Source organism: Corapipo altera, unplaced genomic scaffold (assembly GCF_003945725.1).
Source record: "Corapipo altera isolate COAL_440 unplaced genomic scaffold, ASM394572v1 53, whole genome shotgun sequence".
NCBI classification, from domain to species: domain Eukaryota; kingdom Metazoa; phylum Chordata; class Aves; order Passeriformes; family Pipridae; genus Corapipo; species Corapipo altera.
Genome location: NW_020884900.1, coordinates 9,735,762 through 9,760,117, shown reverse-complemented (window position 1 = coordinate 9,760,117; position 24,356 = coordinate 9,735,762). Strand labels below are relative to the sequence as shown.

The window sequence follows — 24,356 nt, the reverse complement described above, 5'->3', positions numbered from 1 at the left end:
CTCTGTACTCTAGGGGATTGCCCCTGAAACCTCAGCAACACAGAGCAACTCCCTTCCTACTCAAGTCTCAGTTTCCTATATGCCTGAAAACACATTCATGAGGTCCTGGCTGAAGTACCTGTACAAGGCTTAAAGTCCATGCTAATCTCTCCCTATATATATACGGTCCATACACTAGTCCATTACTAAGCAAAATGCACAAATACCCAAATATATACATAATTTTTAAAAAAGTAACATATAACTAATGTTTCTTATGTGCAACACTTTGTTAATGCCTTATTTACAGGTCTCTGTAACAGTACATGAGCCTTTCTCGTAGATGAAAAGCCATATATTGTAATTTATTACACTAGTTGCCAGTAAATCTCTTGAGCAACACTTCCATTTAAATGCTGAGTCAGTGACTAATTGGGTATCTCATATATCTTAAAATAATCTGTTTGTTTCATCTGCTGGCTCCCTCTACCCCATCACTTTAATCAGATTATTGTGATTGATGAATTCATTAATATGTTCACTGTATCCTGAGAGCAGAGCAACTTCCACAGAGAAAGTTTCAGGAAGGAAGAGCAAGTATCTCCCTTTTGCACACACAGATAGTGTGAACAGAGGAGTAAATGAACACTATCGGTTTCCCAGCTGTGGGAAAGGCTGCACAAAGGTTATTTCTAGACACTCAGGACCACTGAGGCTGGCTCTGTTGGAGCTCCTCAGAGAAGGCCAGGGGTATGATGGGCACAGACAGGTCACCATAATGTGAAGGGTTGTTTTACCTCTCCAAATTGACTCTGAATCTTCTGAAAAATCATTTCTTTACAGAGGAAGAAAATATTTTGTCAGTTCTTCTCTGCATTTAATCCCAACAGTACTGAACAGCTCTTCCACACTGCAGATAGGGAAAAACACTAACAGAAAGTAGAAAAGCTTTTCTTTAATCTTTGCCACCGCCTTTTCAACTGCAAGTTGAAAGTCTTCAAAGTAAGACCTTTTCTCCTACCTCCTAACACCTCAAGACACTGACTGCTGTAGGGAACAGCTTCAGCTTAGTAACTCCAAAACTGTCTACCTTAGAAAAGGTGAAAGAGTTAAAAAGCATTTTCAACTGAAATAAAAAACAAGAGGTCAAATGCAGGCAATAGTGGACAAGAAAAAAGAGTAAGAAATATTATTTAGCCAGCAGTAAAAATAATTATGCTTCTGTAGCTATTGTCATTCAAAAATAAAGAAACCAAAACACTTTGATAGCACACTTTCCCAATCCTCCCAAATAGTAAATGAAAGGAAAAAAGAAAGGAACTTGACACTTACCAGGAAAAACAGTAACTACAGAAAAGCAGGGAACAGCACTGCTCAAGTTCCCAGGAACTGTGACTGCCTGAGGAGGATGATATAAATGACCTCCACCTGTGCTTACTAGTTGGCTGAAGCTGAATTCACTCTGCCTTGAGCTGTAACTTTATATCTTTCTAAAAACATCATAAACCAGATGAAAAACATAACACTTAAAGACATGGTAAGACACCAAATTCCTAATGAAAAAAACCTAGTCTCTACCTTTTGCTGTCTGCCAGAGCAACATCCAAGATGACACTGAGCATTTGAGGATCAAAAAGGCTCTTGGTGAGCATTTGACAAGTGGAGAATTTGGATGAGTATTACTTTGGGAGGACAGCCAGGCTGGTAAACAGCGGCAAGCAAACAGGAAAGGCTACTTGTTGCAGGCAGAAATGCACAACAGGCTTCCAGAAACTAACAGAAACTAACCACATCATACATAATTAAAGCAATTTATTACAGTTATGTGGCTTCACACATTTGGAAGTGCATTTCCCCATTTTTAGTCTCGGAGTAGCGTGCTTACTCATGAAAACTGAAAGGAAATATGTAAACCGTTTTGAAAATTCAAGAAGAAAGTGTGAGAATGGAACATTTGATACGGCATTATCTTGCAAATGTCTCCAGATTCCTCTCTGGTCACTGTGTGGGCAGCACATTCCCAGGACAGAGAGCAGGGTGGGCGGGAGAAAGGGGACTGTAAAGCTATTCATGAACTGAATTTCGTCTTTTCCCGCTGAGGTTCATTAGGGACCTACTGGAGCACTCGGGAGGAGGGAGGGAGAGGGCTGGCTCCCTCAGGAAGCACAGGCACACGGAGCCTGACACCCCACGCGTTGGAGGAGGCTGTGCCAAGGGAGCCCTCTTTGCCCACACAGAGCCTTTTAATTGCTGTGCTCGGGCTGCTGGGCCGCTCCGCAATCTCTCGTTTGGATGTACAATACGCAGTCATTCAAGAGGAAAGTTAATCCATCACAATGAAGTTCTTACAAAACAGGCAGCCCTCTCCCCAGCCCCCACATAAATGAAAATGAAAGTCGCATTGCCTCGATTGCCCAGACTTTCCCTGACCCCAGCAAAGCTCAGGGATGTTGGGAACAGCTCCCTGAGTCAGATGAACTGAAGAGAAAAGTGGAGACCCTGCACTCGCTGCTCTGCTGACAAACAAGGCGTACGGGCACCCAATGTCGGCGGAATCACATCTCCACATGTGTCATCATCCACCTTGCTGCTGCAAACAGGAACCATCCTACATCTTCCTGCTACAGCAAGTGTCAGGAAATGCCCCAGCACACAGCACATTAATTTTGACTACTTAGGATGCTGGTAGAAATAGAAATGCAGATCTCCTACTTACTAGGAAAGGACTCTGCTCAGCATATTCCTCTTTACCATCCTCTCTGCCAGCAGATCCTCCTTTCCCCCATTCACCAGTACCCATTGTAGAACAGGGCAGTTCTATAACCAAGGCGACATGAGAAAACAGGGCCTGTCTGGAGCTCTGAAGATAGGGACAGATTTTGAAGCTGTGGTATGGAAATAACACACAATTACTGACAAGTGGATGATGAGCCCCAGGTATGTAACAGCTACTAGTGCAGGCTGCCTATGGACAGAACAGCACTGAACAGTGCTCACAAGGCAGGGGGTAAAGGAAAAGGGTAGGGGGAACACAGCTGGAGAATCTGGATAACGGGTTTATCTGTGCAGCCCATGGTTACTCCAGGTATCCCTCACAGCAGAAGGACATGGAAATGACAGGCTGTGAAACAGTCCTGAACCCTTCCAAAATGTTTTCCCTGTAAGAGACATAAGATGCATTCATACAGGGTAGACTGTAAAAATTGTAAAAGTGAGTGTTTGGAGTCTTCTGAGTCCAGGGTTAATTTCTGTCCCATTTTTAGACCAGTAACATCTGGAGCTCAAGAGGCTGATGTAGGATGAAGAATTGTATAAAAGAGAGAAAATTACTCTGCCATGAAAGAAGACAATGACCTAACAAGCAAAACTGAAATGCAGTAGAATGACAGAAGTCAAGAGTCTGTGATCACAGTGCGCTACAAACCAGAGCACATCACACTGATGAGGTAGGAAAAGATTTGTCATATGCAGAGGATTACACAGAGTCTAATAAAACATTCTCTGTTGAGAGAAAAACACAATCTTATTCATATGGAAACAACTTTCATATCATACAAATCATGGTACAAAATGCAGAAGGCAAATTCAGAAAAAATGGCACGTAACACTGACGTAAAGCAAGCTGTTTGATAAAATCATAGTGCTGGTGAACGGAAAATACACCTATTTGAACTAATCAAACATAACAGTGGGAAAAGACTTGAAAGATTTGAATTAGCAAATGCTGTACTCTAAAGATGGAGAAATGGTGGCACAGTGAGTTTTTGATTAATAAACCTGACTTCTGCAGCTTGCAAATGAGTTCAAATGAAGGATTTGGGTTTCTGTACTGCATTCATGGAGCACATAAAACAGCTGCCACCTGACCTGTGATCAGGACTCTATGCATTTTGGCAATACAAACTGTAATCCAAACAAAAATTTCATTTATATATATATATATGTATTCCTCTCAGAATAATTGAATTAAATAGAAGAAACATGATGACACATTATATTTAAGCAAAGTACTAATCAGTGAAAATTATAACCACTTGTAATTCTTGTTAAACAGGTCATAAATATATTACTATCTCAAAAAAAAAGAGGAAAAGCTAGACACCTTCATGAGGCACACTGTGTGCTCAATAAGTAGTGTCAATAAAAATGAAGTAAAAATACATATTAAGTTATATTAAGATGCATAAAAAAATAAAAGGTGAGTAGTACAAGAGCTAACGTGCTTTCCATGGTGAAACACTGTTCAGTTCTCATCACTTGATCCTACAACAACAGGAAAACATTGAAGTAATGGACTGAAATTGCTAATTGAGAAAAATAAAACCATCTAAAGTTTGTTGGTTTTCTACTCTCTCTTTTTTTTCTTTAAATCCAACAAGAGGTGTAAGAAGGACATGAAAAAATCCAAACCAGGCCAGAGGAGAGGCTAGACAGGTTAAGAATTATTAATTTAGTTTCCTAATAAAAGAACAAGGGAATACATAATGAAACTCTGGGGCAAAAATGCAGGTACTTTGAGATTATATAGTTTCACATCACACACAATTATCCTGTAGTGCTTACTTTGGCATTTCACTGATGTTAAGAATACTACAAAATATTAATATTTGAATTAATGACAATAATATCAACAAGAAAGCACAGAAACACTGTTTTCAAGGAAAAATGTAACAGTAAACACCTAGAAAAAGTGTAATATAATAATAATCTACAGAAGTTTTTTCTTAAACAGTGCTACTGTTGACAAGGGAAGGACTTTGAATCATGATGGACAGATGCTCTGATCCACTACAGAAAATGGAGAAGACATACCAGCAGCAGTTTCATCTGTAAAAAAAATTTTATCACTGCAGCTACAGTGATAAAAAAAATCTGACAAAATGTACCACAGAAATGCAGAACAAAGACCTCCTAGTTTAAGTTTAAGAAAAGAGACAACAGAAAGATGCATGTGCAAAGCCACAACAGAAGGCCAGACACAAGAAATCAACAATACTGGTCTAATCTTTCTAAAATCAAGGGGGTTTTGGTAGGCATTTTGAACATTTCTAGAGACCTTCTAAATACGGACTAGGAGTTGAAACCCCTCACTATGAAGGACAGACCACTGTTTGTCCTGCAGCAAGTATAGGGAGAGAGAAAACAGAATTTTTGCTGTGTGCCACATGTTGTTTACCAGTACTGTGTGTGGCTGGTGTCAGGCAGGAACAGCTTTAAAAAAACCCAAAACCAGTAACTACCCCCTCCAAGCATTCTCATCCTCTGTTCTCATCTTTACAACTATTTCAGCTTCATAAAGAGACAGTGATCTCGCACATAGTTTGCTCCATCTCTTGTGGTTACTTTTCTCACCCAAAATGACTCTGTTGTTATGATGCCTTGTGGTCTCAGGGTTGCCTTAAGGGCTGGCTGCTCCAAGAGAGAAAGAGTGGAGACCCCAGGGCACTTACAGGCTGCAGTCCCCCCATATCTGAACACGGTGGCCAGAGCTGTGTGCTGCTAACAAGGTCCATGGCAATCCCAAGCAAGGAGAGCAATGGGACAGGTCCAAGGGCCACCTGGGGGACCAGTTCATAGCAAAAGGAGATGGAGCTAGGGACTGGAGAAGACCATGGCCCATCCAGGAGACAAGGCTGGAGACAGAAGAGAAGACAGGCACACTGATGGCTTAGGCCTGAGCTTCCCTGTACCCCTGGGGAAACAGTGCACAGGCGAGGGTCCAGAATGAAGTTTTTCAGGACATTGGTGACCTCAGGACTGATGCTGAGCTGGTTTCAGCAACCTCTGAGTGCAAGGAAGGGCTGAGCTACTCTGAAGGAACAGACAAATGACGTGCCAAAGATCAAGGGTGGTTTATATCACACATTCTACTGTCCCCACGGGAACATACACAAAACTGCAGATCTCTGAAAGCATTTTTACCCATGGGAATATACACAAAATTACAAACATTTGAAAGCAGTTTTCCTACAAATTATGTACACATTTTCCTGTCAAAGAGGGTGGGGAGGGCAGGAGGTGTCGGGACTTGGGAAACACTTTTTTCCCACTTCAGCTGCACAGGAGTGCTCTCTTGTAATTGCTCGTTCAACCCATACTGGCCTCTTTATACCTGTGCAGTCTCCACTCAACCGTATCTTAAAAGGTCTGAAGCAGCGTTTTGCCTCCAGCAATCACCATCCCAAGTGTTCTAAATGCTCTTGACAGTACAGGCAATGCAGCTGCATGCCCTCTTCAAGGCTCTGCTAATGTCTCTCACACCCTATTCAAACAAAGCTCAGGGAAGGGGAGCCTCACCTGCAAGAGAAGGCTCTCCTGGAAGTCAGAAGGAAGGAGAAGAGTGGGGGGGTGTGATGTGTGACATGGGCAGGGAACAGCAAACCTAAACAGAAGATAAAATCTTCTGGACTAATTCCTTCCACACAAGCAGCCCTGGGCTTGTCTACATCGATACTACTCTTTAAAATTTCCTCTGTTTTGCTGCTGCCAGTGCCCGCAGGGGTTGATGCGTGAAGTGCCGCTCTGTACCAGTTTCCCAGGCACTTCAAATGCAAGATACCCATTTCTCTCCTTCCTAGGATTTTCTTGCTTTAAAACACTTGACAAGCATGGTTTAAAATTTAAAATCATAAATACACGCTCCTCTGCATGTTGGAGGAAAAATCTGGGCCCAAGAGTATCATTTCACAGGTTCAGTTAAGCCATGAAGAAAAGTACTATGGATGCAGAAAAGTAACAGCCTTCTGTGATTTGTTGGGGTTTGCCACATAAAACTGCAAACATTAAAAATCATACACCTAAATTTTTTTGGTCAAGGAGTTTAATAATGTAAAAGTACACAAAGTTGTTAGCAATGCTCAGCCAACAGTTGCAACACACTGACCTCTACCTTAACTCAATATGGCTCCAACTTCAAAGCCTGCTTAAAACTATTTAAATACCAACATTATTAAGCATAGCAGGCATGTTGAACACTCAAATGGAGCCAGCATGCTGGATGTGAAACCCAGTCTGCAGTTCCTCCCCCTTATTTCCCAGGCTAAGCTTACCTGTTCTCCAGAGCAGGATTTTCCTGTCACATTCCTGACAGAGTGGTGTTTCCCTGCTCTCTCACCCTTGGACCATTGCTTTTTATTTCACTGTCTCTTCCCCTGTGGTGAGGTGACCCTGGATAGATGCCAGGTGCCCACCGAAGCTGCTCTATCACTCCCCTCCTCAGCTGGACAGAGGAAAGGAAATACAATGAAAGGCTCGTAGGCCGAGACAAGAACAGGGAAATCACTCACCAATTACCGTCACAGGTAAAACAGATCTCAACTTGGGGAAAAACTTAATTTCATTTATTAACAATCAAATCAGAGTTGGATAATGAGAAATAAACCCAAATATTAAAAACACCTTCCTCCCACCCCTCTCTTCTTTCCAGGTCAAACTTTATTCCTGATTTTCACTACCTCCTTCCCCCAGCAGCACACGGGGATGGGGAATGGGGGTTGCAGTCAGTGCATCACACATTGTCTCTGCTGCTCCTTCCTCCTTATGCAGAAGACTCCTCACACTCTCCCCCTGCTCCAGTGTGGAGCCCCTCTCACAGGAGACAGTTCTCTACAAACTTCTCCAACATGAATCCTTCCCACAGGCTGCAGTTCTTCATGAACTGCTCCAGCATGGGTCCCTTCCACAGGGGGCAGTCCTTCAGGAACAGATGGGTTCCCCGTGGGATCACAAGTCCTGCCAGCAAACCTGCTCCAGCATGGGCTCCTCTCACCAGAGGTGCCACCACTTTCTCTAATGGGCTCGGCCTTGCCCAGTAGCAGGTTCATCTTGGAGCCAGTTGGCATTGGCTCTACTGGACACAGGGGGAGCTTCTGGCAGTTTCTCACAGAAGGCACTCATGTGGCCCTCCCACTACCAAAATGTTACCATGAAAACCCAATATATTCCCTTTTTACTACTAACTGCAATGGAGGCTAAGCAAATGGCTTCTTCATTTCAAGTCAGAGGTTTGCATCCTTGCCCCCGTGGCTCTTGCAGGTGCCCTTCCAATTGCTGATGGGAAGGAACCAAAGGCTGGACTGAAGTTCAAGTGTGGTTCTCCTGCTGTACACCTGGCAGGTGTAGAGAGACCTTCCCACCACGACTGACTGAGCTGGGGAGACCCAAGGAGTTCACCTGCTCGTGCCATTACAGAGGCTGTAACTCTACAGAGATTTCTTTAAATAAGGAACATATAAAGAATCTGAAAGTATTACCTAAAGAAGGACAGAACAATACAGGAATTTTTGCAATAATTCACAAAATTAACTGAGAACAGAGCTATTGTAAAAGGCTGTCTCTCATAAGATGAGAGCCAAGTACTAGGAAAGCCTGGTCTGCTAAAGCCCTTCAACATGGACTTTCTGGAACTTCCAGCATCTTTTCCACTGCTTTTGTTACTCATCATGTATCTTGATGAACACTGAAGCAAAAACACCAGATCAAGAAAATTATCTGCCATTAACAACGGTTGTAAGGAAATGCCATAGTTGAGCCAATGTCAAAAAGAGTTTAACTGCTTAACTATCAAATGCTTAGCATACTTTAAGCAAAACTTTCAACACAGTTTCTCAATCATCACTTGAAAGCTGCCATTAGTAACATTTGGATCTCCAGAGCATTCAGTAGTATGTATTGCTGATATCTGCCAGCAAAAGAAATGCTTACTAGCCTGAAAATTTTCCAAGGGGTAAAATTGCAACAGCTCATTTCAGATGCAGCTATAAGGCTGCACAATCAAGAGCACAATCCCAGAGCAACAGTCTTCACAATTTTTTTTTTAAACCCTTTTCCTGTCTGTCTTTTACATGTCTTGGGTGCAGTTATGATACCCAGACTAGTACTAGTCACTGTGTTCTATGTATAATTTTCCTCTTGGTCTTTATTGCTGTGGTTCAAACATTTTCAGTCTCTCCTGAGATCCAGAGCATAGAGAGATACACTGTTCACTGAAACCCTTTATTCCAGATTGCTGGACTACAATGCACAGTCTTTTAATCAAATTATTCTTAAGACATATGTTGAGTGGCAAATGCATTAAATTCTTGGTTCCAACAAAAACAAAACTATTCCCTCCAGCCTAGAAGACATATATGTTCCAAGGTAAAATTTTCAGAACTGACTTTTAACTATGAGCCTTAGACCTTGTTCTTCTAAATAATAATCTGCTTTCAAAAATATTATCTTTGAATATAGTTTTCTTTAAGCATGAAAGGGAAAGGAGTAATTTGGATATAAAGACTGTGTGAACACATGGGGAAATAGGTGTTCTGTGATCACAAGTGAACCACTGCTTGGCACAGGTATTGCATTTTTCCACCACATGTTATCTTTCCTGCCTCCAAAGTAATATATTTTAGTCCTATTGACAAAAGGTACATACAGTAGCTTGAAATTTAGGCATCTTAAAGTTTATGCACCAGCAAAGGACTTCTATCTACTGTCACCTTCTCCACTCCTTCCCCAAAGTAACTCTTAGCCTCTAAGTGAGGTCATTCTCCACTAGTTTGCAAAGATCTGTTTTACATTCTGGATACTTGCTGTGAAACCTCAGAGGAGCTAGGGGACAGACAGGGAGTAAAAGCTGGATATAAGAGACCACTCTAGCACTAATATCCCAGATATCAATTACCAATACAGATCTGCTGCATTAAACGTCTCCTGTTTCTGAACCCTTCCTAAAAGCCCCCTTGAGCACACAACTCTACTGGATATAATGATGGGATAAATTAAAAATGGTATGAGAGAGAGGAAGAAGAGAAAAATCCTTAACATAAGGAGTTTACTTAAGAAAAGATAAACATGTTCAAATGAACAATCACAAACAGTAAAATCTACAGACTCAAGCTAGAATTCAGATACAGGTTTCTCGTACCTGATCATAGAATCATTGAAAAGTTTTGGTGTCTTAACACACAGAAACCTTCTACAGCAAAGCCTTCCTTAGCATCACTGGAAAGATTTGAGTACTTGTTCATCTTGCAGCTCTAAGTCACGCCTTCTTTTGAAACTCAGAAGACATACTTTGATGAGGAAGGCTAAGGTAGGAAGGGACCCCAGGACTTACATATAGGTTCAATCGGTCTTTCTGTCGCTTCACTGCAGGGGACTCCTGCTTCAGCACTTTCTTAGATCAGTTTAGAGTTGAAATCAGTTTTCCCCTCTCTGAGACATGCTTCTATCCCCTTAACACACTGTCAAAATTATTCCTTTGGCAAGAAACTTTCAATGTATCACTAGAGGGTTAATTTCCTTTTACCTTCTAATATCACACTTGAGTGCAGAGTGCTCAGCTTGGCTAAAAGCTTAAAGGCCATGAATAATGTAAGAGAACTCTACTGCGAGGACCATTAATGACTCAGAAAGCTTCACTGGATCTCTTACCAGTTCTCACTTGTCATATCCTTCATTTCCTTTAAATGTTACAGTACCAGCACTAAATTGAACTCAAAAGCTCCCAAATCCAGCACCTCCCCACCAGCAATGCAGCCAACAGACTACAGGGGCTTCGGGGTCAAAAGGGGGCCACCTTCTCAGCCTGTTGTTAATTGCTCCTCAGCTTCTTTAACTTTTGCCTTCATCACTGAAATATTAATCCCTTGTTAAAACCACTTCATCCACCTTTGAATTATATAAAAACCTAACAAATGCAATGAATTGTCTTAATACTTGGAAAAAAGTGCTCTTTGCTTTCAAGAATGGATGAAATCCTAGTGAAGTATTCACCTTGTAACATAACATGGACATCAACCTTACAAGACGGCCCCTGTAACATTAAGCTTGGGAAAATTTGGCAATAAAGTGAGTTGTGGCTACAAGAAAACCCAGCCAGGCACATGCACAGAAGTGAGTCAATGTTATCTGATGAGCCACAAACTTGATACATCACACATCTATGAAATTACATATAGTTCTTAATTAAATCATTCCAAATCAAATCAGGAAAACACAACCAGAATTACAGGAAATACTGGGAATCTTGGGCAAATTGCTTTCAGTGTCTGCTCTCAGTCAGGCTATCTGTAAAATACAATTGATAAATATTAAGTAAATGCTAAACATACTAAGTCCAATTCTTAAACAGAAAAAATAAGGCAGAGACTTGGTTGGTATTGTATCATATATCTGCTTGGCACTACACTGCAACTATAATCCAATTTTCAAACACTGAAGAGGCTGAAAAATAGGAGCTGGAAAAGCACATCACAGGTAAACAACTTGAATATAGAAAAATCCTTAGATTTGCATACTTACAGTTATGACTTGTATTAGCTTTTCCTGCATACATAAACTGAAGTAACAAAATATATAAAAACAAATTGTGAGGACTTAAGAAGGAAATGTCTTAACTCTTAGCTATGAAGCTAACATTGCACACAGAGAAAAACATCCTTCAGTGTTCTGTTAGTTTGGCAAAGCCTATACTACAGGAGATTTAAGTGATGCTGCAAGTAGGTACCAAAGAATAACTGAATGTAAAGATGAGAAATCACAAGTATTTTCTGTAGTTATAATATTTAAAGAAAATTAAAGAGAACTGAAGAGCACTAAAGATTCTAAGACTGGATGAAAAGGATTATTTAAAAAGTAGTTTGAAGCTGTAGCTTGAAATATTTAATATACAGAGAGGCATGTTTCAACCTTCAGGGGATTAACTCAAACCTTCTTCTGTGACCTACAGAAACTGAGGATTGTGTTAGAAACCACCAACTACTTTGCACTAAACACTAAAAAGCAATATGAGACATCTGCTGAAATTATAAAATGTCCTCTACCTCTTTAAAAATCTAAAAATTTGCTTTGGTCATTGTATTACCTAATGCATTTTCCCAATATCATATAGACTGTGTGAAATGCTTTGAAATCAAAGATGCTATGCAAGCGTGAAACATCACTGCAATACATTCAACTTAATTTGGATGTGCCTCAGCATCTCAGGTTGGAGTGAGCTCCTTTATTGAGACATTTGCTGGGAAACTGATTTGGCCAAATCAGAGTGAGTGATAATGAGTGCTATTTAATCAAGACAGTATTAACATAAATTTTAACTTGTGTCAAGTAGCTTAATGGCAAATTACTGAATGTTAAGCAGACATGGAAGCTTTTACTCCGCTCTTTTAATAAATAAGCTCTAGAGTAAACTAAAATATACACTATCTTCAATGTGCAGTCAGAAAGAGCTAGATACAACCAGAAAGAGTTGAAGTGAAGCAACACAAGACTTGAAATCTTAAACTCATTTTCAATTTTAAAAAGGTTCGGTACTGGAATGTTCTTTATCTTTGAACTAAATATAAGATTTTTAACAAGAAAAGTACATCCATATGTGGTTATAATGAGAAAGTAATAAAAGGTATTTTTATTAATTTCTGGCTTTTGTACGTATACGACATTTCTGATTTGGACACTTAATCCTGAGCAGCTTTTAACATTTTAGATGGATAAGCATTATATGACTTTGTGCATTTCTGGCCTTAGAACTGTAAAGATAGCTATAAACAATGTGCCTTTCCAAGATACCCTAGATCTTGTGGTTTCATACATTAGCTGCTCATTTTGCCAGTCAACACATCCACTTACTGTTTGTCAGAGAAAAATACAAAACTTCTGGCATCCTGACTCAAAAATGCTAGGAACTAAAATACTGATGGTAAAGAGGCACCACATTGACATCGAGCAGAAGTCTTTACTGCAAAAGCGTAACACCGTGACAGATACTACTTTAGACATGCACTCTTAAAGGAATGGAGATTCCCAAATCCAATGACATGAATATAATTGACTTGTCTGAACTTTAAATTAAATGGAATTTTAAATTATTCCATGACATACTGGGTTAGTGTGTGTGTTAAAAGCAGAATGGTACTTACAACAATGCTCCCTAAAACAGGCAATTCCTAAGAAAGGGGAGTAAAGGAGACCAAAAAAAAAAATCACAGGGATTTTTTTCAGTACCACAAATTATATGCTCTGCAGGAAAAGATGACAGCTTCGTTCTTAGGACCTGGATACTGGGGAAGAGGCAAAATACACAGTTGAAAAAAATAAAACAATTGTATTTAGGCTTGCATTAGACACCCATATAAGAGGAGACTGTTTTCTTAACTACAGATGAAAAAAGGCAACCCCAGCAAGAGATCAGTATCAAGCTACATGCTTCTGTTCTCACCCTTTAAATAGTAACAAGAAGGGTCTGTTCTATGAAAATATTTCAAAAAGTGAAAGCTTTTGAGTCCTCCACACTGCAACAGATGTTGAGACAGGCATGTGCACTTCAGTTTGAAGGGAAGTGTCTACAGGAGGTACAGTGTCCAAGAGGTAGCTCAGCGTTTACATCCTGTATCAGTGGAGCAATTAAACATTAACTCATCCCTTCCCTGAAATGCCAGCACAAATGCTGTGACAGAAGAATAGCTTTTTTAACATGACATGCACACGTAAAGTGTCTGTGAGCAGGTGGACAGAAGAATGCACACCTGGGTTCGTACTGCACCTAAACACACGCATGAGGTGGATGTGGGCCCTAAATGGTTACAGGAGCACATGCAAAGGGCTATGGTGATTGTCCCTAACCACCCAGACCCAGACCTTTCATCTCCAGAGCTTAGAAAGAGCTGTGACTTTCAAAACAATCATACTATTAACACTAAAGACCACGATTAGTAAGACTAGTTACTTCCACTGCCTCTGCCAAGAGTCACGCTCCCCATCCTACTCCTTCCACTCTTCATCTGTGTAAACTGAAATTTCAATAGGGGACAAGAGGGCCAAGCTTTTCAACACCTCTAATTCTCAAGGTAACAGTCATCTTGAAAGAGGAAAAAAAAAAAAAGAAAAGTGTGCTGTTGCTGTGGAAACAGAGCACAGAAATACTCCTAATAGATCAAGCACCTCCTGGAGGACCAGGCACACTGCCAACCAGTTACCGGAACCTTCCCAGCATGCGAGCAGGGTTAGGACAGGGAACCCTGTCAGATGTCTCCACCATCACCCAGATTTCAGGAGATCTGGGATAGCTTTTCAAAAGTGAGTTCCTTGCTACACTTAGTGAGGAAAGATACCTTTTTTGTGAAAACAGTTACCACCACCTGAAGGCCCCGAACTGGGAGGTGAATAAATTCTGCTTAAATTCTTGAGAGATGTATCAATACGAAATCCAGGGTATGGTGTTTAACAGAGAACTGCAGGAACACCTGGGCCTGATTTAAAGGTTTACAGGCTAAATTCAAAAGCAATGCTGACGAATGGCAGAGAAGAAAATTAATCTACATCCCCAATAGAGTTCTTCTGTTCCTTGTTCCCTAAGAAATGAAACACATAGAATGTGATAATGTAATTAAAGACTACATAATAATTAACGCACAAAAATGTCTGAATTAAGATCACATGGGTGAACTCAATGTGAGACTACTCTCATTTTCCAGTGACTTGAGTTTAAAATTATTCTTGTGCATAAATCTATGGTTTTATTCCTTTCTCCATTCCTTCTGAGATCCCTTAAGTGAGTAAGCTGTTCATACTCTGAACTACTACATAAAGAGCATGAGGCTGAAAGAGCATAATGCAAATCAGTCAGAGAGAACACTGTAGTTAAAAACAGTGTTAATGAGAATACCACGTACACAAAAGCCAGCTCCAGGTTTTCAATAAGAAAGGAATTCCAAGTGTCAGCACCCAAACTCCTCATCCTATCAAGGCTCAGGTGAAACCAGCAACCAGAAGCAATTTGATACTCTGAACCACTGATTTTTCTAGGACGTTTTAACCATCAGAGATGACAGGGGATTGCAATAGGTTAGAAATTTGTTTAGTTTATCAACACTACAATGCTATCAGACATTACTCTCCCAACTCTGAATCTTCTACCCTTCCTTCTCATCCCTGCAAAACATCTCATATTAAAAGGAGTTAGACATAGAATGATTTATTTCACAAGGGTGTTGTGAAGCTTAATTCATGTTTATAAAGCCCTTTGTATTGTGCCTTTCATCTACTGTGGGAACCTCACAGTACTATCAATAAGGTCTTTCCTACAGTAGAATAGCTTTGCTAAAATAGCTATACTAGCAAATCTGCTTAGTAGAGATGTGGTTTACACAAGCAAATAAGTTATTTTGTCAGAATAGCTAATACCAGCTCCCCAAAAAAAACATGCTACACTGGCAGAAGCACGTTTTTGGTGATATCTAACTGAATCTCGGTGAGAATATGGTACAAAGGGTGATTTCTGCACAATCTTAACAAAACAGTTATGCTGGAAAACTCTTGAGGGGTAGCTCTGACCAACATTTTGGAGACTGTAAATGAAGGGTGTGCATTTACTACTTTCACAATACCAAGCCTCTCTGTTCATTTATACACGTGAACAAGCTAGAAGCAGAGTCTTCCGTAAAGACACCCCGTTAGCAGCAAATGCATTTGATTTTACTATTTTATAGAACACAATGGAGGGTGTTGGGGTTTTTTTCCCTTTTAGAAGCAAGAAGTCAAAGAAATAAAGATAAAGCCTTGGTCAGATATATTCTGCCAAATAGAAAAGAACAGAGCATTAACAGCACTAGAATGAATGTCTTGAAACTATTTACACAACTGCAAAGAACAAAACACTGCGGTACAAGAAACTAGTTCATGCAACAGTCCTGTTTAACTGTGCTATTATTATTATTATTTTTCTTTTTTTTTTTTCTATTCAGGACCCCAGTTTTCTCACTCAAGTTGGAAATAACATCAAATATCCAATTGTTATTTGTCTCCTAACAAAGGTGGAGAGGTGCCATCATTCCAGGTTTCCAAATGACTACTTATCATTTTTCTAGTGGTGTTTAAGCTTATTCTGAGCTGCCTGGGGTGGCAGCCTGCAGCTACCAGCAGTAGTGCATTTGCATTTTGCCTTTCAACATTTCCAAAACTTGGTAGAAGCCTGTAGCAAAACCACCTAAGGGCTCACTTACACAGTGAAAGGAAAACTCATCTGGTTCACATCACTGGACGGCTTTTTTCTGGTAGACACCTGTATTTATCTCAGAAGGGTGTTGCTCTGTATCCATGTGCAGTAGCACACAGTTTTCCAACACTCAATAGCTCCAAAGTGATGCACTATACTGTAAGACTTTGGCAGTCATGTTTCAAAATTGTCGTGGGTTACAAACTGGCTAAACATGATCCCACAAACTGATTTGGATCAGACATGCTTGAATTTGGAATGGAGAGCAAAACGCAAAGACAGGAATTGCCATAGTTAACAATCTGGAAAATTTATTTTCCATATTAAAGATGGTTTCATTACCAAAATTCAAGCAGGTGTATTCAGTTGCTTTCCACTAAAAAGTAAAGCTAAAATGACTTGAAAGCAAAACTAACCATCTCAATCTTCTCTGCTATTGAGACAAACTAGAAAAAAACTAACTACCATAAATTAATTAGCAACCTACAATTTACTGATGTAGCACTGTAGAATACACAGCCCATATGCCAGGACTACCTGATGTGCTGTTTTGTTACACCTAGGATTTGTCTATGTGACCTCTGAAATGAAAAGCATCATAATAAGCAGCAACTTATAATTTCCACCTGCTCTCTCAGTCACTGACATAGATGCCTATGTAGCGTAAGAACAGCACTGATATAAAAAAATAGGCTCTACAGTTCTGGACTGGGCTTAAAAAGACCAATAATCAAATAAAAGCCAAAAGACATGAAATCTTTTTGCAGATTGGCTAAGCTATACATCAAAGCTACAACACCGAAAGGCTGGGCTCTCTTGCTTCCAGATAAAGAAGCACCTTCTTGTCATGACAGCATTCAAATAAAAGCTGGATCATGTTTCCTTTTTCCACTGTCATACATTTTGCATGTAAGCAGCTGTTCCTAATCAATGGGAGTTTGATATTAACACTTCATACAACATGAAAATTATGTCACAGACTTATTTCAAAAACTATAAAGACATTTTCCCCACCAGCTTTGGTGCTGTAGGCCAGACACCACTCAATTTGCTTTGTCTACAGCATAGCAACCACACAGCCTTACACCCTCCACAGCATCCCTTATTGGTATCAGTAGAAGGTTTGCATGAAGATCGAGGAGAGAACATGGCCATTAGACAGTAACTACACTTCCAGCTGGAAAAGTTCATTGTTGCCTTTGGGATATTCAGCAGGAAAATGTAAAGTTAATCACCTTTCAAGGCAAGGATATCTTGCCCCTATGTTTATTCCCAATCCACCCACTTCTCTGTTTTAGCTCCTTCCCTCTCTTGAGCCTCTGATCACACTGACTGGTCCCTTCATGATTTCCCAGGAAGAGAGCTCACTGGGAACTTACAGGTTTCAGTGTGTAATCTTTCTGTATGCTCTGAGTCCTGCCTACACAATACTGCTCCCTTGCTGTGTACATCCTGGAAGTGAAGTTTAGCTAAAGCATTTGGAGCAAAAGTCTAAGAACATGGAAGCTGAGGTCAGGCTTCCCAGTGTAAGATCACCTACAATGAAAACATTTCTTCGTCACCGACAAAGATAATTCTAAAGTCGAAGTACACTTCAAGGCCAACTTTGTTTCTCTTAAGCAAAATGGAGGAAAAGAAATACACTCGGGTTGAGGCATTTTTCCTCTTACTTTTCTGGAATTTCTAACTCCTGCAAAGTTTCTGCAGGAGTAGAAATGAAATTTAAAGGGTAGAAACAATAGTTATTCAGCATGATCAGCTGTTCTTTTCTACGCTGAAGCACGAAGCCACAACTACAAAAGAAATGCAGTTAAATGATGAGGAGTTCATGTCTACTGAGGCAGCTGAAGCACCCTGAACAATATGGGAAGACTGAGGCTACACGTTTTCAGCAAGCTCACATAAAAAATTCAAGCTGTTGCTTTTGACCTTCAGTGTCCTTCATGATTTGTTTCCTGAACCACTAACAACAGGGAAAGGTCTAGGACAGGTTAAAGATTTTGCCAGTAAAGAGCATTTACATCTCAATGATGAACTTCCTAGTTCTAACAGAACAGAGGTTCACTGGGGCTTGTGTACTTAAACTTTATGGGTATAATGGGAGGAAAGATAAATACAGAGGAAAAAGAAGATTTAATTTTTTTATATGTACATTTTGTAGCTCTCAAATCATGTATACAGGAGAAGTTTAGAATTAAATCTAACTGCACCTATTGTATAGATACCCACTGTAAAGGAATATCACAAGTTGGAAAACAATATGCAGAATTAAGACACACTGATTTTGCACAAAGGACTGAAGTACTATCAACATCCAGAAGTTCTTGCATGCTAAGTATAATTTAAAAAGTCAACCACAAATACATTAATTTTTTTGCAGTAAAAAAAGCAAACACAAAAAGTAGAACTGTGGGGAATCAATGAGCCTGCCTAGGAATCCATTTGTGCACACTATTTCTTTGAATGTAAAACACAGGCTTCAAATACAGTAGCACCTATTTCATAATTCACATCTTCATCACCTAACTATAAAGGCAGTATAACAGTCTCTGCTTACAAACAAGTAATCTGTGACAAACCATCAGCCCCAATTGAGAAAAAAGCCTTTCAGACACAACATTTAGAAAACTAACAGCCTTTCTGTGCTGAGAAACAGCACAGAAATTCCAATTCGTCTTCATTTTAGCATATGTCCATATTTTAACTTAACAAACAAACTTGGATGCCATTTTATCACTTCTTTCACATAGGAAAAGAATATTCACTTTTCTGCTGAAAATGAGTCTGAAAAACATTACCTTAAGACTGAACGTGCAAGACACTCACTAAAATGTAGGTGCTTCCTCCATCAAAACGTTAACTTTTCGCACTGCTTTTCCACAAACATTTTATTTATAAACAATTCTTTCATAAGAAGTTTTTCTTGAAATAGTTGTAAACCAAACAGTTGAAGATCAAAATCGGATGATATGTATGTTACACTTCTCCCCACTTTCCAGAGCACGTGTCAGAGCCACTGTCTCGTACAGAAGAGTACTTCTAAACCAGCAGCCAAACCCACAACACCAAAATCTGTAACATGATCTAATAATAGCCGATCCTAACTTAATTTTAGAGTCCTAAAATATGAAAACGTCAATTTAAAAAAAAAAACCAACCAAAACCAATCCTGGATAAAGTTTTATATAATAATCTGAATGGTTCTATTGTCTCTTTCGTCACGCTGAAGTTTGCTTTGTCGTTGTTTTCATCTTTCCTTTTAAAATAGCCTCCTGCAGCTCTAAGCTAAAAATCTTCCTGGAGCTTCTATGTGACAGCTGCAGTATCTTAGCCATCTGTTTAATTTATATTTGCTAATGCAGCTCCTGCTGTTTTCAACTGACAGCTTTTTTCTCTCTTATTACCCCCACACGGGAAATCATTGCACTTGCCAAAGTTTCTCTGTAGTCTCAGATGTCAAATCAACTCTGGTGACAAAAGGTGATGAATGAGGCTCCCAAACCCTCCCTTTCGTGGTTTGGGGTTTTTTTTAATTATGAAAATTGTAAGTGGTTTTTATGTTATTTCTTTTAAGAATAATTATAAACAAAAAGGAAGGAGTACAGAAACAAAGAGAGATATAGTCAGGGGAAATCATACTTCCTTCCTCTGTAGCAATTCTGTAGGAAGGTTGAGGCTGGAGGATCTCCAAGATACTCTCCAAGGCAGATGATCCATTCCATATCTATTCACTAAAGCCACGATTCAACCTCTTCAGTCATCTATGCCCCCCTACCAAGCTCAGGGTTTGACTGACTACTTACTTTCCCTCACTCACAACCAATATGCCTTCTAACTTTCCTGGAGGATCTCAGAAGTATTCAAAAGTCAATGGAAAGTGATGGAGCCCCATGGTCTAACATGTAGCAATGTCAGTAGTTACTGCCATCCTGTAATGCCTCTTGCAGGAAGACACAGGGCCCTCTGTGCCATTCAGAGACACTGCATAAAAGCCCCACCTGACTCCTGACACTGTCTTACACGGCAAGCACACATGTTATTCTCCCTGTAACTCTTCTGGGGCATGGTACCAAGAAGATTAAGGAGTCTGTCCCTGCTGAAAAATGACATCAGGTTTAACATAAAGCTTTGAAATTTAACACAGATACCCCGTCCTGCTTAAAACTGCAGCGACTGAATCACAGTGAGCTCTACAATACCTGTCTGAGGTGATGCAACACTTCTGTTTGACATTTCAGTGTATAGCCCTGGCCTGGAAACAGGTAGTCACATTAGACACAAAGAAACCAAACCCAGAAAGTCTGACCACTCTTCCTTTCTAAATTTCCCCTTTCAAAACAACTTTATTAGCTGGAGAGGCACACAAAAACATGAAGAGGGCCCTTGCCAAAGGGCTGGAAGATGTGTTCTTTCTGGTGCCAGAGAGAGCCCAGCAGAATAGCTGACAAGGAGCTAGCAGGGGTTCCTGTTTGAGGGAATACCTGGGAGACAACAAGTCATAATCTCTTATTACCACTGTTCCCAGAAGGTGATGATGAGAAAACAAATCTATTGTTCTGACAATCTAGAGTTTGCTCCAGCTCCTAACATCAAAGCTACCCATAGGACAGAACTTGTGACAGCTCCTCGTCTTGTGCACAATCATCCCACTGAGCTCTGGAGGATAAAATCATTTGAAGCAAAATGAACCTTCATGCTTTTGAAAGTACAGCAAGCTAGTGCCAAAAATAACTACAGGTGCACTCTGAAGAAGGTTACTGCTTCATCTTCATATTCCCACTCCTTGAATAATTCTGCTGCAAAAAGATCTTTGAAGAGCATGTTGGACAAAACAGAAAAGTTAAAAAGAATAACCCAGAATAACCTTAGACCTAATATACTAATAGCTGCACTGTGTATGAGGACATTACATCCTTTCCTACCCAGGACATTATGCCCAAGATCCAGACAAATCAACTCTTAATTTTCAATCTGTATCTCAGTCTTTTCATCCGTAAATATATATAAATGCTGATATACTTCACTGTAATACTATTATGCAGTGCTATTGGCTGGATACCCAGCACAGATTCTAATGCTTTTATAACTCACTGCCAATACCAACAGGAAAAAAGTTAATTTCAAAGAGTACACAGGCCTGAAAACCTGAAGAGCTACTATTCAGCTTGATTAGTTATACTTTATGGCATTTCAAAAGTAACACAATCAAGAAAGTATAAATATTATATTATAATAATGAAGAAACAGATTAATGTCCCAGGTCACCAAAGATTTGTTTCTTACAAGTTTCATCAACACACTGAACCAAAGACTGACAAAATATGAATTATCTCCCTGTTTCTCTGTCTACCAGGCTACTCAGGGCAAAACTATCCTTTCTATCAATTCTTCCTTATGTCAGGAAGTAAATGCAGTCTCAGAAAGAGCTGTGTTGTACTGAGTGAAAACACCATGAACCTGGAGAGACAGAAGTAGTCTATACACCTGACAGCATAAGGCAGTAGTATTTTCTGCAGACACTTTCTGGCCAGGGTGTCTGATTCACTTCAGTACCTGAACTAATGCAGTTTTTAGAAAATTGAACTAAAGTAGTGCTGATTTTAGTGGTTCCTTCAGCCAGGAACAGGAATACCTGAACTGACTAGAAATCACCCAAAGCTGCAAACAAAATAAAAAAGATTAAAAAACCATTTAGTTAAGCATACTGGTCTTCTCTTTTCCAGCCACAGTGTTTTGTTCTCCTCCTTCTCCCTAGGTTAATAAGAGTATTACTTTGACATGCCTCTGGTCATAAGCTCCTGAAGGAAAGAGGAGGCTCAGCCATATGCCACTGCTCAGTCTGGTACACATTATTGTACCTGTTAAGCAGAAAGGCTAAAACGAGGACTAGGAAGACCACAGTATTCCAGAGGAAAGGAGAAAACCAGTGCACATCCAGAGGAGCAAAGACGTCTTCCCCAACACAACATTACATACAACCCTGCACAAAGAATGTTGCAAAACCAGGTGCAGGAAACAAATACTTCAGTTTCGAAGTATACATGGCAACAGACTTTACAGCTAATAAATTGGGTTAATTTATTCTCTGCAGATTACCACAGCTCAAGAACAAAACAATACCTTCATAACCCTCAGGGGTAAATGCAAGTCAGTATTAGAATCACAGAATCATTTAGGCTGGAAAAGACCTTTAAGATCATTGAGTCCAACTTCCTATCACTGCACCTAATGCTGTCAGGTCCACCACTAAACATGTCCCTAAGTGCCACATCCACACATCTTTTAAACACTTCCACGGATGGTGATTCCACCACTTCCCTGGGGTAGCCTGTTCCCACGCTTGACAATCCTTTCAGAGAAGAAATTTTTCCTAATATCCAATCTACACCTCCCTGGAAACAACTGAAGGCCATTTCCTCTTGTCCTATTGCTTGGTACTTGAGAAAAGAGAGCAACACCCACCTTGCTGCAACCTCCTTTCAGGTAGTTGTAGAGAGTGATGAGGTCTCCCCTGAGCCTCTTTTTCTCCAGGATAAACAACCTCAGCTCCCTCAGTCACTCCTCCTAAGACTTGTGATCCAGACCCTTTGCCAGGATGCATGCAAAAGTTACAGGAGGTTACATTATGATAAGCAGTGTATTCATGCACACCTACTTTTGGACACCTTTCCATAATTTGACAATATAGTATGTAAAGGGAGAAAACCTGACACTTCTACCGGAAGAAAATTTGCTTCTTTTTTTCATAAAATATCTCTGCTATAGAACTTCTTAGCACTTGCAGATCACACAGACCTACAGGCTCTCCTGAAACCAGAAAATAAAAAAGCATCTTTGCCATTCATACTACAGAGATAAAAGATATCTCAAACTGAGCATATCTGTTTAAGGAAAAAAGCCATTATTCAAGGGTAGATGGACTCAGCAGCAGAGTCAGGTACAGGACTATCTGCCTTCTCAATTTTTCCCATAAATGTTCTGAACGTTGAGCATCCCAGGAGAAAACATCTGAACTAAACACTTGATTCTTACCTTGGTCAGAGACCACTTGGTACAGCCTTCAACCCAGCACTAACAAAAGTCAGCTTTCCACTGTCCGGGACAGTGGGGGATGGGAATAGCCAGATCACAGGAAAAGCAGAGCACTCAAACTCTGCTGCACAGAGGCCAAAGGCCAGGGGCCTTGCACCACACTATGCAGTGCTTCAGGTTCTGGTAAGACTCAGCTGAGGTACAAAGGCAGCCTCATAAGAAACCCCATCTGACAAATCTCTCGAAGCAGAAGTACAGTACATACACGGTATTCTTTCACCAGTTATCCATCCTAGATCTGCTGCTATCATCAGCTCCACGGCTCTAAGTCTTGCAGAGCCAGAGTTTTAGTCCAAATCTGCAAGCTGGAGACCCCAACTGGTTCCTGAATGCTCCCCCAGGACCTTCAAAGCTGGCTTCCCAACATCCCATGTTTCAGAAGCACAAAACAGTCCTCAGCAGTAGCTCTGAATGAAGTTGGCATGAATGAACCAGCTCAGGGTGTGAGCTACACAAAAACCGATGTACTGCTTCCAGGTCCAAGCCTGGGATTTTGGTATGGATAACTTATTACCTTAATAACGTACCTGTGGAAAATAAAACATTAGCTGCAAAAATTAAAGCAAGGTCAATTTCTGTGTCTACACAGTAATACAGAGGTCAAAAATTAACCTATTAAGCTCACAAAGGTTATTTGCGACATCCCCCAAACAGTGTTTGAAATCCTGTCCTCCAAAGTTTTGCCACTGTGTATGCCTCTTCACTTGCCAGCATCCTCAGGCATTTCCCAAGAGCCACTTCTGCAAAGAGTATAAAGATGACACTGAAGGAAATGAGACTTCACTCTCTAAGGTGCCCAATATATGCAAGTAATATACTAGGTTAAGCATGACTGTCCATAAGCAGACAGCATTTCAAAACCAAACTGCCACAGACCTTAATACTCACCACCCTGAACTGTAACTCTGGGCTCCAACAAGGAGGACAGAGGCATCCCCAAAAAGGCTAATGCTACTTTACTTTAAGCACAGGGGCAACAGCCTTTAACAAACCTCAAAGAATTTAAAAGTTTTACCTTCCAGAAAAACAAGTTTTGTAGTTCATCTGCACTTCAGGTGTCTAGAATGAAAAGACAAGTACAGCTGCTCACAGCTGATAAGGCCTCATCCTCTTGGCATCTATTTATATCCATGATCCAGAGCAAGAAACCTACATACTTTAAACAACTGAAGCAATTATTAGATAAAATATGGAAATGGGAAGATGAGACTAGAAGCAACCTTCTTTACTGTATAAATCCCTTCACCATAAATCAAGAAAAAAACGTATCTTGGTGAAGATTATAAAAGATGCATACTGTCTGTGA

At 40.2% G+C, this 24,356-nt stretch overlaps 1 protein-coding gene across 5 annotated transcripts in view; it reads right to left on the bottom strand.

The window, feature by feature from the left end:
- NDST2 (N-deacetylase and N-sulfotransferase 2) overlaps positions 1-24,356 on the bottom strand; it is a 132,797-nt gene that overhangs the window by 61,345 nt on the left and 47,096 nt on the right. The window contains exon 1 of one of the 5 annotated variants that reach the window (XM_027649364.1): positions 1,312-1,330. The exons of the other annotated variants lie outside the window; for them this stretch is intronic. The gene's annotated coding sequence lies outside the window, so the exon portion shown is untranslated. Of the gene's footprint in view, positions 1-1,311; positions 1,331-24,356 lie in introns of those variants that run through there. 5 annotated transcript variants of the gene reach the window in all.